Raw genomic sequence first — 12,790 nt, 5'->3', positions numbered from 1 at the left:
AAAGCCATCTCATATTAGAATGATTAAAGGAATGTTCAGACTGAAAAAAAAGTAGACTTAGGGAAAAATGATAGCCATTTTTCAAATAGTTGGATAACTTTCATGTGGAATAGGGATTAAATTTATCCTCAAAGCTTCACGAAGCCTCAGAAAAAATTCATACCAAAGAATAGACAGTTCAGGAAGATATTGGTCGAAAATAAGGAAGATCTCTATCTAAAATCAGAATGGATCATCTTAGACTTACTAATGTATTCTCTTCAAAGTTATTTAATTTCAATTTATTTAGAAAATGATTACCATTCGCATTGATATGCAAACCTTGCAGAAGCCCTGTACAAGAAGGAAACCTTCAAGAGTTTGCAGGTTAGTTGATTTATATCATTTACAGTGTCCACATACACAGTTATAAATGTACCACTATTTACTTAGCAAAAATCTATGAAATATCATTATGTACATGTCAGTTTTGTGCCAGCTAGTGGGCAGGTTGAAGAAAAGGCAATATTACATAAGAAATTTTTCCTTTGGGTAGCATATTGGGCCAAACTTTGATATTTGAATTTAGATCAATCCCCCCTCCAAAAAAAGGAAGAAGAGTTTTCTTGATTTAAATGTCACTGAGGGGGATACTTACCTGGCAGGGGAGATACCATGATCACGAAGGTGGTTTTCCCAAGGCGAGGCTTATCCATTGCACTCCGGATGTGCTGACCCCTGCGATTTCTCCAAATGTGGGAAACTCGACTGCATAATTTGTGGTAGTGGGGGACTGCGTTCGCGCTTTCCCCTGGTAAAAAAAAATAAAATAAAATAAAAAATAAATAAATGTCACTGAGGAATTGAGGAGTCTAAAAAATTAATAGCCCACCACTTCCAGAGTATACTGATAAAATGGCTAGAAATTTTAAGTCAAAGACACGCCATTTATATATATTGAGCTCCTTATTTTCTAGACTTTGTTGTGATCATGTTATACTTACAAGGATTAATAAAACATATAATGCTGTCATGTTTCTAAAATCTTCTCTTGCCACTTACAAACCTGAATTCCATTTATACATACACCTATAAGGAGATATGCAGTCGATCAACTTTTTTTAAATACCACCATTAATTTAAAAAAAAATTGAGTACCAGCTGTCTATTGTTCCTTAAGGTGTAAAAGAGTCCCTTTTCTTAAGAAGTTTACAGAACACTTCTCCTATATCCTTCTCCCATAAGACGTAAAAGAATCATAACTAACAAATGTATTTAATTTGCTATCAGAAAGTTTAAGAGCAGAAAGTACAACATATGCAGTCATGTTCATTTTAAAATTGTTTGGGGAACTTCAATTTTCTTTGCCTTTTGTTTTGCAAGTGCTTGCTTAAAAAAAAGGTTAAAATATAGTAATTCTCTATGCTTATGAAAGCTATATTTTTAGGGAATGAACATCAAAAAGAATATATTTTTACTAAATGGTTAATTAGAAGAGGATGGTTTCTAAAAAGGAAACAAACAGAAAGCAGTAGAACCGCCTAGTCCTGCTCAGTGCAGCCCAATCCTGATTCAGCAAATAGGTATTTGCCAGTAGCAATGAGCATTGTGTACTACAATGACGGTGCTGCTTAACTCGATACTGTTCCCACACCTCTGTTAGTCGGACCCAGTGCGTGGGTAACTCATGAAGTCACTGGGTACCTGAGCGAAATTTTGAAAGCATGGAGGTTATGAGGGTTTAGAGACAGGTGGAACTGGCTACATGATCACAGCCACGCCCACCTCTTAAACTGCACTTGGCAACGAAATTCATGCCAATATGACACCTGTCTGCGTAGGAAATTCATGACAAGACAGAAGGGCAGGCTTCGGATCACAATAATAGTGACTGTGATCTCCCCAGAAGCCTCTCCGGGAAAAACTCAATACTCCTTTCTCACTTGTATGCCAACTGGAATTTGAAGGGAGCTTGCTAACTGATGTTCTATGTGGACCCAGAAGTACTACTGATAAGGTAAGGGCAATTATATCTCTTGGTTTGATCACTAGAGATTGATTATAAAGGGATTCCCTGCTCGATCTTTCCTTTCAAACGTAGATTACTGGGGCAATCTTCTTGGCAGTGTATTTCAGGGTCTTGAACTTGAGGGATAGAACTGTTTGGTGCCTGCTCTAAAAAGAGACACCCAGCCCCTGCGAATAGTTATCTGTGCAGTTTCTGGCTAATGGGATACAGAGGAATGAGGACGATGGTGAGCTGTCGTTGAGTGTTAAGGAGTGATTTCAGAGGAATGTGTCAAAGCAGCTCATCTCCCGGGCACTACATGACAGTGTTTTTTAGTAGCCACCTGTATCCAGAGATTTAAATTTATGAAAGGAGAATCGTAATGATATCTTAATTGCTCTAAGGATGTCTTTTCAAAAGAATTGTCACAGAAACAGTTCCTTCAAAGGAACTGAGAAACCAAAGGGTGATGGCTTTATTATGGAAGAGCTGAGGAAAGCCTCGGCCCCTAGAAGTTAACGTTTATGGATCTCTTTGGCAAATAATAGTCTCCGTTGCAATACTGCTGTGTTTGATGAGGATTCAAAAAGTCTTAATCAAATCTAGCAGTCATTCCTGCTTCTTTCTCTCCTAATCTTCCTGATCCTGAATTATGAGAGCCTTATCTATGAAAATAAAACACCATTTGTTAAAGCCTTTTCAAAATTAAGACAAAAGCCATCAAAACTAATTGTTTGCTACTATCAAACAAACAGATTTTTTAAGTTTGATGAATTGTTTGTAAGCACTAATCAAGTGGGTGGAGTCATAAGAGAGGGAGGGAACCAACTGAGACAATATATGTAATTTGTTTGCATTATTATTTGAGATAATTACAAAGCAGGCATTCAAAAGCTGTTCTTTATCTTCATACCAAAAGGGAGAAAAATAGGGAGGAGAGGAAAAGCACAAGAACACCCAGCCATTGTCAACTGCAATCTAAAATATTGCGGGATTCACAATTGTCGAACATTAGCATTACTAAGAATGCCAGGGACAGAAGTGTCACGTTGAATGTAGAGTGATGACTTCATAGGAAGGCAAAGCTGAGGATATGACCAGTTTGCAGTCACAGAGAAATCAGCTTTAATTAATTTGAGTGCCAGCTCTGTGTATAATTACACAGCATGAGAGTTTGCATGCAAATGCGGAAATGCTGATTGTTCAAATACTTGCACTTGCTCATTAATACGTTGGGACTAAGCAGGGCTGGCAAGCAGACTGGGTACAGCACACACACAGTGCCTGCAGGCTAATTTGTATCATACTGTAGTTAGCAAACAGATTTCAGATGTTTCTCCTTTCTTTAAATAATAAGCACAAAAATATGTGTGTCATTTTCATCTGTGACATACCTTGTTTTCTTCTTGATTAAAATAAAATGTTTTGGGTTTTCAAAAAAACTGTTGAGGGTACACTAAACATTGCTGAAAGGCCGATTTATAACAATTGGATGGCAGTAACATTTATACCGGTTAGGCTCTTTCTATTTGACATTCATGTAATTATCCGAAGAGGTCATTTTTCATAATTGGTGAAACTATATTCAAAAAAGTTTCATTGATAATTAAATCCTGGGAGGAATAAAGCAGTGGTCACAGTTGAATTGTCTACTTGTCTACCAAATCTAGTATCTTGTGGCTAGCTTCAGCTAGGGCTAGAGGCTTCAAGAAAAGGACTGCTTTCTTCAGGAGAGCATCTAACCCTAAAATGTACTGAGGTGAGATTTTCCAATCGGACCACTGAATCTCTTAGCAGAGATCAATTTCAACCAAATTCCTAACTTCCTTGACAACGCCTCAGGGAAAAATCTTAAATCACAACCCCAGGAATATGTGATACTTTCTTCAGAAAATAGTATAAGAAAATAAGGAATTTGCCAAAGTCCCCAAAACCTGGTACTACTATCAAGTGCTACCTATTTCCTTGGCCACATTTCATGCATTTCAATTCTACAAATATTTAGGGAGCACCTCTTTCTGTCAGAGGATAAGAAGTAAGGAAGATAGACAAGGTAACTGCCTTTGCCGTCTCTCTTCTCTCGGGAGTTGTACAAAGGAACCTAACTCAGTTTCTCTGGGAAATACATGCTATTAGCAGTTATTACCTTGTGGAGAAGCCCACATTACCGAAACTTGAATCTATGGCCTTCCATAAAGAGAGTTCTCATGGCCTTTCTGGGAGACTAACTCCCTTTCTGACTTTTCTTTGACCCTATTGTGTTAGATAAAGGGAACTGCCTCTTCCCCCAGGGCTGAATGGATATGGTGATGGATCTGTCAAACAGTCTATCAGGCGAGCCCCAAAGTCCATCTATAGAAGAATAGATTGAAGAGGAAGGCTGTCAATATCCTTTTCTGAAGGCCTATATCTGTAAGAATAGTCATTTCTCAAGGAGGCAAGTTGGACACATCCCATGGATGATATAGGACACTTCACACTATTTGGTCTGACCAAAAGTAAGCAGTCATCTACTTGTCTTCTCAGCTCAGTATATGACATGCTGGGGATAAAGTGTTCACTAATATGACCCTTCCTTCCTTCCTTAAAAGTCTGTTCAAATACCCCACTGCCAAAGATTTCCTACAGATATGAGATATGTATATGTATAAAGAAAAAAGGGGAGAATAAAAACATTCATACCCACCACCGAGGCTCCCGCTTCACTTTGGGGCCGGTCATAACCCTTTCATCCTACATATAAAAAATGTGCAAGGAAGGAAGGAGAAAATCCAGAGTAGTGCAAGAATTCAAGGGTGTCTCCATGATGTGCACATGGTAATTTGGAAACAGCAGTTTTCAATGGCTAACTATAAATTCCAAGTACCCTGAGCTGAAATAACTTTTCCTTGAAGCTCTATCACGGTCAGACACCCATAAATCAGAAAGCAAAACAAAAATAAGCCAAAAATAAATTCCCCAAATATATATACATTAAGAAAATTCTATCTGGCTGGGATGAAAATATTATATATATATATGTATATATATATATATACACATACACACACATATATTTGAGATGTGGATATATTGGTATCTTTACCAAGGAGAGCAAAAAAGTCTTAAGAGGATGTTACCTTCAGAAAACGACTTCTAGTGTGGGGTTGTGATGATATATGAAAAGACCTCTATTGGTGGATGATGCAAGTGATTTCATGCAACAATTACAGGGTCAGAAGGAAAGAGAATAAATGTGTAGAGAAGAAAGAAGAGGACTTACTATGGAGATGGAAGGTGTTCAGGAAATCTGAGGAAGCTCTAGGCTGTAATAGTCATGAAGAAAGCTCGTAATCCCGTGTAGAGGCACAACACACCAGGGTGATTCAGAATGGTCTACTGTGCTGATTATTACAGACTGAGAACCATAGATGGGCTGGCAGCAGCTAATGATTCAGCAAGGCTTAGGTCAACAAGAACTGTTTCCACAGATTCATGGGTACAGAATACATCCTTCAAGGGCATGAGAAGAATGAAGGTGATAATAACTAGAAACAGAAAATGTGTGGAATCTTTATTCAAAAAGTGAAAGGAAAGAAGTGAGGCAAGAAAACTTTTCTAGGAAAGTGGAGAGTTGACCATGCTTGTAGAGGAGAAAAGAGCTGCTGGAGCAGGAACAATTTGGAGTGCAGGAGGAAATGTCTCCTTAATGGGGCAGGAACTGGGAAGAGTCCAGCTTATTATGCTAGCTATAGAGATTTGTTAAAAAAAAAAAAAAAAATCTTATTCCAAGAAAAAAAAGGAAAAGAAGATGGTGATAGAAAAAATCTGGGGTGAAGATGAGGGAAGTTTCGAGACTATGTGCCAGATGCCTCTGATCCTAGTGAAGACGTTGGTGAGATCATCCCCTGGGAAGGTATGAGAAAGGATGGACATGACAGGGAGATAACAATGACTTTACTTTCTTATTGAAAAAAAAAAAAAAGGTACAGCAAAATAATTGACAATGAAATTAGCTGAAGAAATGACAGACAATGGAGAAATGGAAATGGGTTATTGTAAAAGCTTCACTTAGACATGAACTCGCCCCAAGGTAAAGTGAGTAATAGGACTGGACTTGTAATTACCTAACAATCTATAAGTTTACATTCTCCACTATCAGTACACTTAGAGTAGTTGTTTACAGTGTAGCACTCTTATATTCCACAGCGAGAGAGGAGCTGTGAGGAAGACGTGCACATGAAGTAGAAGAGACATTTAATGCACAAAAGAGCTTCATCTTTGGGAGAAAACCTATCATCTCTCTGGTGTTTCCCTTTCCCTCTGCTCTCCTGCATCCTTGCTGGTGACAGTCAATGTATTTATTGAACAAAGGAGAAATCTGTATGCGACTGCCCAAGTTCCCCTTTATCGTAGTACTTTCTTCCCACAGAACCCAGATTCCTGTTGGCTCACACCCCCACCAGCAGGGCAGCATCTTCCGAAAAACCCGTGTTTAGGACAGTACTCATGTATCACTTGGCAGACAGAAGCCCCAAAAGTCTAACTCTCTGCTTGATATGTCTGGAATGACCATCAGCATTTCAGGACAGGTGCATTCTTAGGCTTAGCTGGCTCTTCCAGTTTTCCTGCCAGAAGACAGGAGCACAGCACATCAGTCATTGAGTGGCTGCCAACGGACACAGGGCATTCCCTGGGAGTGGCAGGCCTGGGTGTGGTATAACAGGGGTACCGAGCATTCTGAGATTCCTGGAGAGATTGGTGGTTGTGGTATGTGCATGTCTGGGCCCCCAAGGACCAGGCGGCACTCAGTAGGCAAAAGAACAATATAAACATTGTCTGAGAATGCTTCCAGCCTGCCACTTGCTGGGCTTCTCTCAGTTTCCTTTTTGCTTGGGCCTCTTCCCCTGCCTTCTACTATCCTCTTGCCAAGCTTTCCCAGATCCCAAATCTAAGGGTTCGATTGACCAGGTAAAAGTTCGTGGGGTGTAACAAATAGGGAATGTTGAACTAAACAAAGGAGTGATACTAAACCCAACCCCCAAATCAAAGATTTCGTGAGGTTCTACTTTATGTCAGTCACTACAGGGTATGTTGGAGATTTGAAGTAGACGTATCAGGCCCTTTACTTACGGAGCTCACTATCAAATCAGTCTAACCTGTTAGACTAGAATACTTAATGATATAAAGGCACCAACAAGAGAGAGATTTCTTCTGTAGGGAAAGAAAAATATTAGCGAAGCAAATGACTAAAGCAAATGCCTTTAGATAAGGAAATGTATATTAACATGAAAAAACTCTGTTTTAAAGAGAGCTTTCTGGGATGCCTGGGTGGCTCAGTCCATTGAGCATCTACGTTCAGTTCAGGTCATGATCCCAGGGTCCCGGGATCAAGTCCCGCACCGGGGCTCCTTGCTCAGCAGGGAGCCTGCTTCTCCCTCTGTCTGCCGCTCCCCCCCCCCCCCCCCCCCCCCGCCCCGGCTTGTGCTCTCTTTCTCTGACAAATAAATAAATAAAATCTTTAAAAAAATGAAGAGATTTTTCTGGCAGCAACATATAAAGTGGTTTGAATGCAGAAGAGCCTAAAGAACATTTATGAGGCTATCGGGATAGTCTATAGAATGGGTGGAAAAGAGGATGTAAATGGCAGCAATATCTCAGAGGAAGTATTGACAAGGTTTTGCAAATTATTGTGGAAATGAACAGGAAAGTGGTCATACTGACTTTGAGATTTCAAACATTGGTGATGACATTTAAAAAAAATAGGAAACATGAGGAGGAGATGGAAATGTGAGAAGGAAGACACTAAATTCAATTTGGGTAACATGAGTTTTCAAGGTGCCGGAGCCTGTCTTTTTGAGAAGTGTACAGGTGGACATCTGTATCCAGAACTCTGAGGAGATGACAGAACGATGGCGGTCACTTGCAGTCAAGGCCCAACTAGTAGATGAGATTATGAGGAAAGAGAGAGAACACGCAAGAAGAGGGCTGAGGAACAAATTTTTAGATCACATATATGAACGTGTGAAGAGGAAGGAGACAAAAGCTTCAGTCACACAGTTAGAAAGAAAACTGGGAGGGGCGCCTGAGTAGCTCAGTTGGTTAAGCATCCGACTCTTGATTTTATCTCAGGTCATGATCTCAGGGTCGTGAGGTCAAGCACCACGTCGGGCTCTAAGCTGGGCATGGAGCCTGCTTAGGATTCTCTCTCTCCCTCTGCCCCTCCCCCCACTGAAAAAGAGGAAGGAAGGAAGGAAGGAAGGAAGGAAGGGAGGGAGGGAGGGAGGGAGGAAGGAAGGAAGGGAGGAAAGAAGGAAGGGAGGGAGGAAGGAAGGAAGAAAAGAAAGAATGAAAACTGGGAATGTCCATAGAGAGGAAGGGTGGAGAGTTTCCAAAGGAAAGGACTGGTCAGGTGAAAAGGAGGATACACAGACACGGAAGATGAAATATGAAAACACTGGATGTCACAATGAGTTAGTCATTGATGCCAATAGGAGAGAGGTTTCACTGAAATTATGGGAAGAGAAATCATATTGCATTTGAAGATATCCAAATATCTTCAGTGTATTTGAATATTGAAAGTAAAGCAAAGCATTAAGCTTTCTAGGAGTTTACTCTTAAATGAGAGGAAGAAGAGATAAGGATAAGAACTACCTCAAAGAGTGAGGCAAGTGACACCAGTTTAACTTGGTTGGCTGCACCATTTTACCCAACCAGAGGCCTGTTGTAATTCTAGTTTCTCTCAAGCTCTTACTTCCTGTTGTTAGGTGAAGGTGGGTGGCAGTTAATGGGGAAAAGTTGATGATGTTCAAAGATGACTAAGGCTGTAAAAGACAATCAGGCTCTTCCTACAATTCATGCTTAGGAATTAAAAGAATCCCCCCACCCCCAACCTTCCAGAAAGTCATCTCTACTCCACCCACTGTCCTTGGCTTATTTTATCTTTTTGAACACAGTTTACCTTTGTAGATGTGGGTACTTGTCTTATGTGGCAAAACCATTTGAAAAGACCTTGATAACAACCATTTCATTTAAAGGTGTGTTCTTCAGCTACTAGTGATTTCTAAAGGCTACAGAATTCTCAGAATAGCTTGGCTATCCAAGTAGCAAACTCAGTGATCAGTCTCCCTACCTGATTATGCTTCCCTTAAGAAATAGGCTAATCTAGAAAATCCTAAGTGAATGTACATCTTTCCTTGGCTTTTGCTTTGTTGTATCCACATGTTGTAGTGCTCAGTGCTCAGACCTATACAAAGCAATCAGATAACGAATAGTGCCATGGGAGTAGAAAATTATTTTTAGGGCACCTGGGTGGCTCAGTCAGTTGGGCGACTGCCTTCCGCTCAGGTCATGATCCCGGAGTCCCGGGATCGAGTCCTGCATTAGGCCCCCTGCTCAGCGAGGAGTCTGCTTCTCCCTCTGACCCTCTCCCCTCTCATGCTCTCTCTCACTCTCTCTTTCTCTCAAATAAATAAATAAAATCCTTTTAAAAAGGAAAAAAAGATTATTTCTTGCCCTATTCAAACACTTTTATTATGAGACACCCACAAATCATCTTAACTATATACTGATGCCTGTTTAAGTGTGCAGCTGAGGTGTGGTATCTAGACTGTTTGAAGAGAATATAATTATGTGTTTATTTATGTAATCTCTCTGTTACCAAAGAGTTATGTATGGGAAATATGGATCATTTGTGTGCCATATTATCATAGTGTTCGATTGCACATCATTTGTGTTCTTTTCAAAATACAAGTAGCTATGTGATATGTCTAGCCTTTTTCTATATTTTTAGTTGCAAGAAGATCTCTGTCTCACATAATTCTACAGGATTTTTCTTTGTCTACATATGTATATATATATATATATATATATATACACACACACACACATACACACACGTGCGCGCGCGCGCGCACACACACACTGTCAAGCACTCAGGGAGGCACCTTCATAAACTTGCCCTGCATGGTTGTTGGTTTATCTGTCAAAGAAATTCATTACCAAGAGAATGCTTGCTTTATATGCTTACTAAATTTTTAAAAAATGTTTTTCATTATATTTATGCAAACGTACCTTGGCCAGCTCATAATTTACCAAATGTGAGCATTTGTCAGGGTTATTTCCAATCACTCAGAAAAATGTGTCTTTGTGTATTTTGATTATTTAAAGCAATTTTGTTTCCATTATGCATCTGTGCGGCCAGAACAGCATGACTGTCTTGACTGAGGAAGTGGGAATGCTCTTAATTTTCATACGTGCATCTGCAGAAGTACTTTTGATTGTTTAACCAATGTACAGATAGTGACATGGGCATAAATGCTTTTGCACACATTTATTTTCCTTGGCACTTCAGAAGAGAAGGGTAATGCAAAAGAAAATTACATATGCTGTTGTTTGCATTAAAAATATATATAACCGATTGTAAGCTGAGGATAGGTTTAATATTTTGAAGCATAAATATTAGGATACACTCTTTATATAGAAATCTCTGTCTTGTGATCACATCTTATTTATACATTAGCTAAACATCTGGAATTTTTTTCCCTTTGGGCTTGTGCAAACTTTATACCAAACTCTGAAGTTCTCAGGGATCAAATAGTGTCATTCAAATTTGCTTACTTTGCCTTGAAGCAAATCAGCTTATTTGCTCATTAGATGAGAAAATAGTGGTATTTTCCAATGAAACAGGAAAGGGAAATAGAACCAATTCAAGGCATTAAGGACCACTATCCTGACTATGGTGTCACCATATGACTGTAGAATCAAGTCTTATGTGGTTTTCTGAGATACTATGTCTCATTGAATTTAAAATGCTATCAATAGTAAGATGCACCAGTATTTTATATTGTACAAAGAAAATTTAAAACTATGCCAATGAAACTATGATATATCATTGATTGAATAGCCTTATCCCAATTTCAGAAATGTTAAAACAAGGGGGAAAAATGTATCTCACAATGAATAAAATAGCATATAAGAAATAATTACAGAGCTTTAGATCTTGGGTATAGTATATTAACTACATCAGCACAACTGAAAGACGTTCTTTTCTTGGCAAGAGAAGATTTATTATCTCCTTCATTCAGGGGGCCAAAAATATGTACTGTGTATTCCAAACTGTTTCTACTTTTTCTCATTCATAGAGTTATCAAGAAGATACTCTCTCTTTTGAAAGACTTGACTTTTTTTTTTCAGGTTTATTGAAGTATCATTGACTAAATGATACTTAATATATACATAAATAAAATTGTAAGCTATTTAAAGTGGACAATGTGATGATTTGTATAGTGAAAGGATTTCTCCCATTGAGTTAATTAACACATCCATCCCCACACATATTTACTTTTTCTTTCCCTTTCCTTTTCTTCTTCTTCTCCCCCTCCTCCCCCTCCTCCTCCTTCTTTTTTTTTGGTGAAGACTTTGTCTTGAAGGAAGCAAAATGTAATACAAAAAGGAAAAAAGAAACCTTACAGTTTAGAATTTTTTTAAAAGTTCTGACTTGATTCGTGTGAGACTTTAGTCTGTAAATTAATTTAGATGAGACTCTGTGTCCTCACTCACTCTGCCCCCTCAGGTTTCTGTTTTTCTGTCCATCAAAGCTCCCCCTCCATAGCAGTCTAGGACTAATAGGTATTCAAGGTTTTATTACAGGAAACTGAAAAAGAGGTGGGTCCTAAATATTCCTTAAAGCACAATGATAAAGCAATATAAAAAACAGTCAACCAAAACTTGTTAAAGTCTTCAAAAGGTGTTAAAACTATTTTATCCCAAACACGTTGGTTGTAAAATATATAAACAAGTAAATTCTTTGACTTGGCTGTCAAATAATGAACTTTAAGAAAAATAAACTATTTCATTGTCCCTCTCATCACCACTGATATCCAACCTAGAGACAGGCAAATAGTATTTTCCCAGTAGATGTTTGTTGAATAATTTAATTAAATGATAAATTATGACCAAAGAGTCTTTTTCCTTATCTCAGTTTTGGAGAAAGGCATTATGAGGCAAGAAACAAGGGTAGACAAATAGTAATAATAATAATAAATTGCACTGTAATTGATTCCTTACATATTGCATATCAAGATATTTTCTATTATAGTAAAGATTTTTTTCTGGCATTATATACAATATTCAGTTACTTTATCAACCATCTATCTATTGAATAAATATGTATAAAATACCTAGTGAATAATAGGCATTTTGGATAGAAAGATGAATGGTGGTGTCCTCTGAAGCAGTGATTCTTACAGTTTTTGGTCTCAGCACCCATTTCCATCCTCAAAAATTATTGAGGATCCCCAAAGCTTTATTTGTTGATTATAGCTCTCAATATTTTTCACATTAGAATATCAAAAAAGTTTAATATTTATTCAATTAAAAATAGCAATAATAAACTCATTGCATTTTGGCATAAAAACACATTTTTGGGGCGCCTGGGTGGCTCAGTCAGTTGAGCGTCCAACTCTTGATTTCTGCTCAGGTCATGATCTCAGTGTCTTGAGATCAAGCCCCATCTAGGGCTCCATTATCAGCAGGGAGTCTCCTTGAGATTCTCTCTCCCTCTGCCCCTCCTCCCGCTTGTGTGCTCTCTCTTTCTCTCTCTCTCTCTAAAATAAGTAAATCTTTTTTAAACAACCATATTTTTATGAAAAATTTTTGTTTTCAAAAATATAGTCTGAAAATTGACATCATTTACCTTTTTTTGCAAAATCTTTAATATCTGTGTTGAAAGAGGACATCCAAATTCTCACATCTACTTGTATATCAATCTATTGCAATGTATTGTTTTGTTTGAAGTATATGAAAAAATTCAGCCTTACAGAT

The 12,790-nt window shown here is 38.4% G+C and overlaps 1 protein-coding gene and 1 non-coding gene across 31 annotated transcripts in view; both read left to right on the top strand.

The window, feature by feature from the left end:
- The window catches only part of ADGRL2 (adhesion G protein-coupled receptor L2), a 609,188-nt gene that overhangs the window by 337,730 nt on the left and 258,668 nt on the right, over window positions 1–12,790 (top strand). The window lies entirely within an intron of this gene.
- Window positions 630–793, top strand: LOC116627097. The gene has a single exon (XR_004298425.1). It is a non-coding gene; the product is annotated as a U1 spliceosomal RNA (small nuclear RNA).

The sequence above is a fragment of the Phoca vitulina genome, unplaced genomic scaffold (assembly GCF_004348235.1).
Source record: "Phoca vitulina isolate PV1807 unplaced genomic scaffold, GSC_HSeal_1.0 scaffold2, whole genome shotgun sequence".
Classification (NCBI taxonomy): Eukaryota; Metazoa; Chordata; class Mammalia; order Carnivora; family Phocidae; genus Phoca; species Phoca vitulina.
Note: the sequence above shows the minus strand (reverse complement) of the source record. Positions and strands in the feature narration are given on the sequence as shown.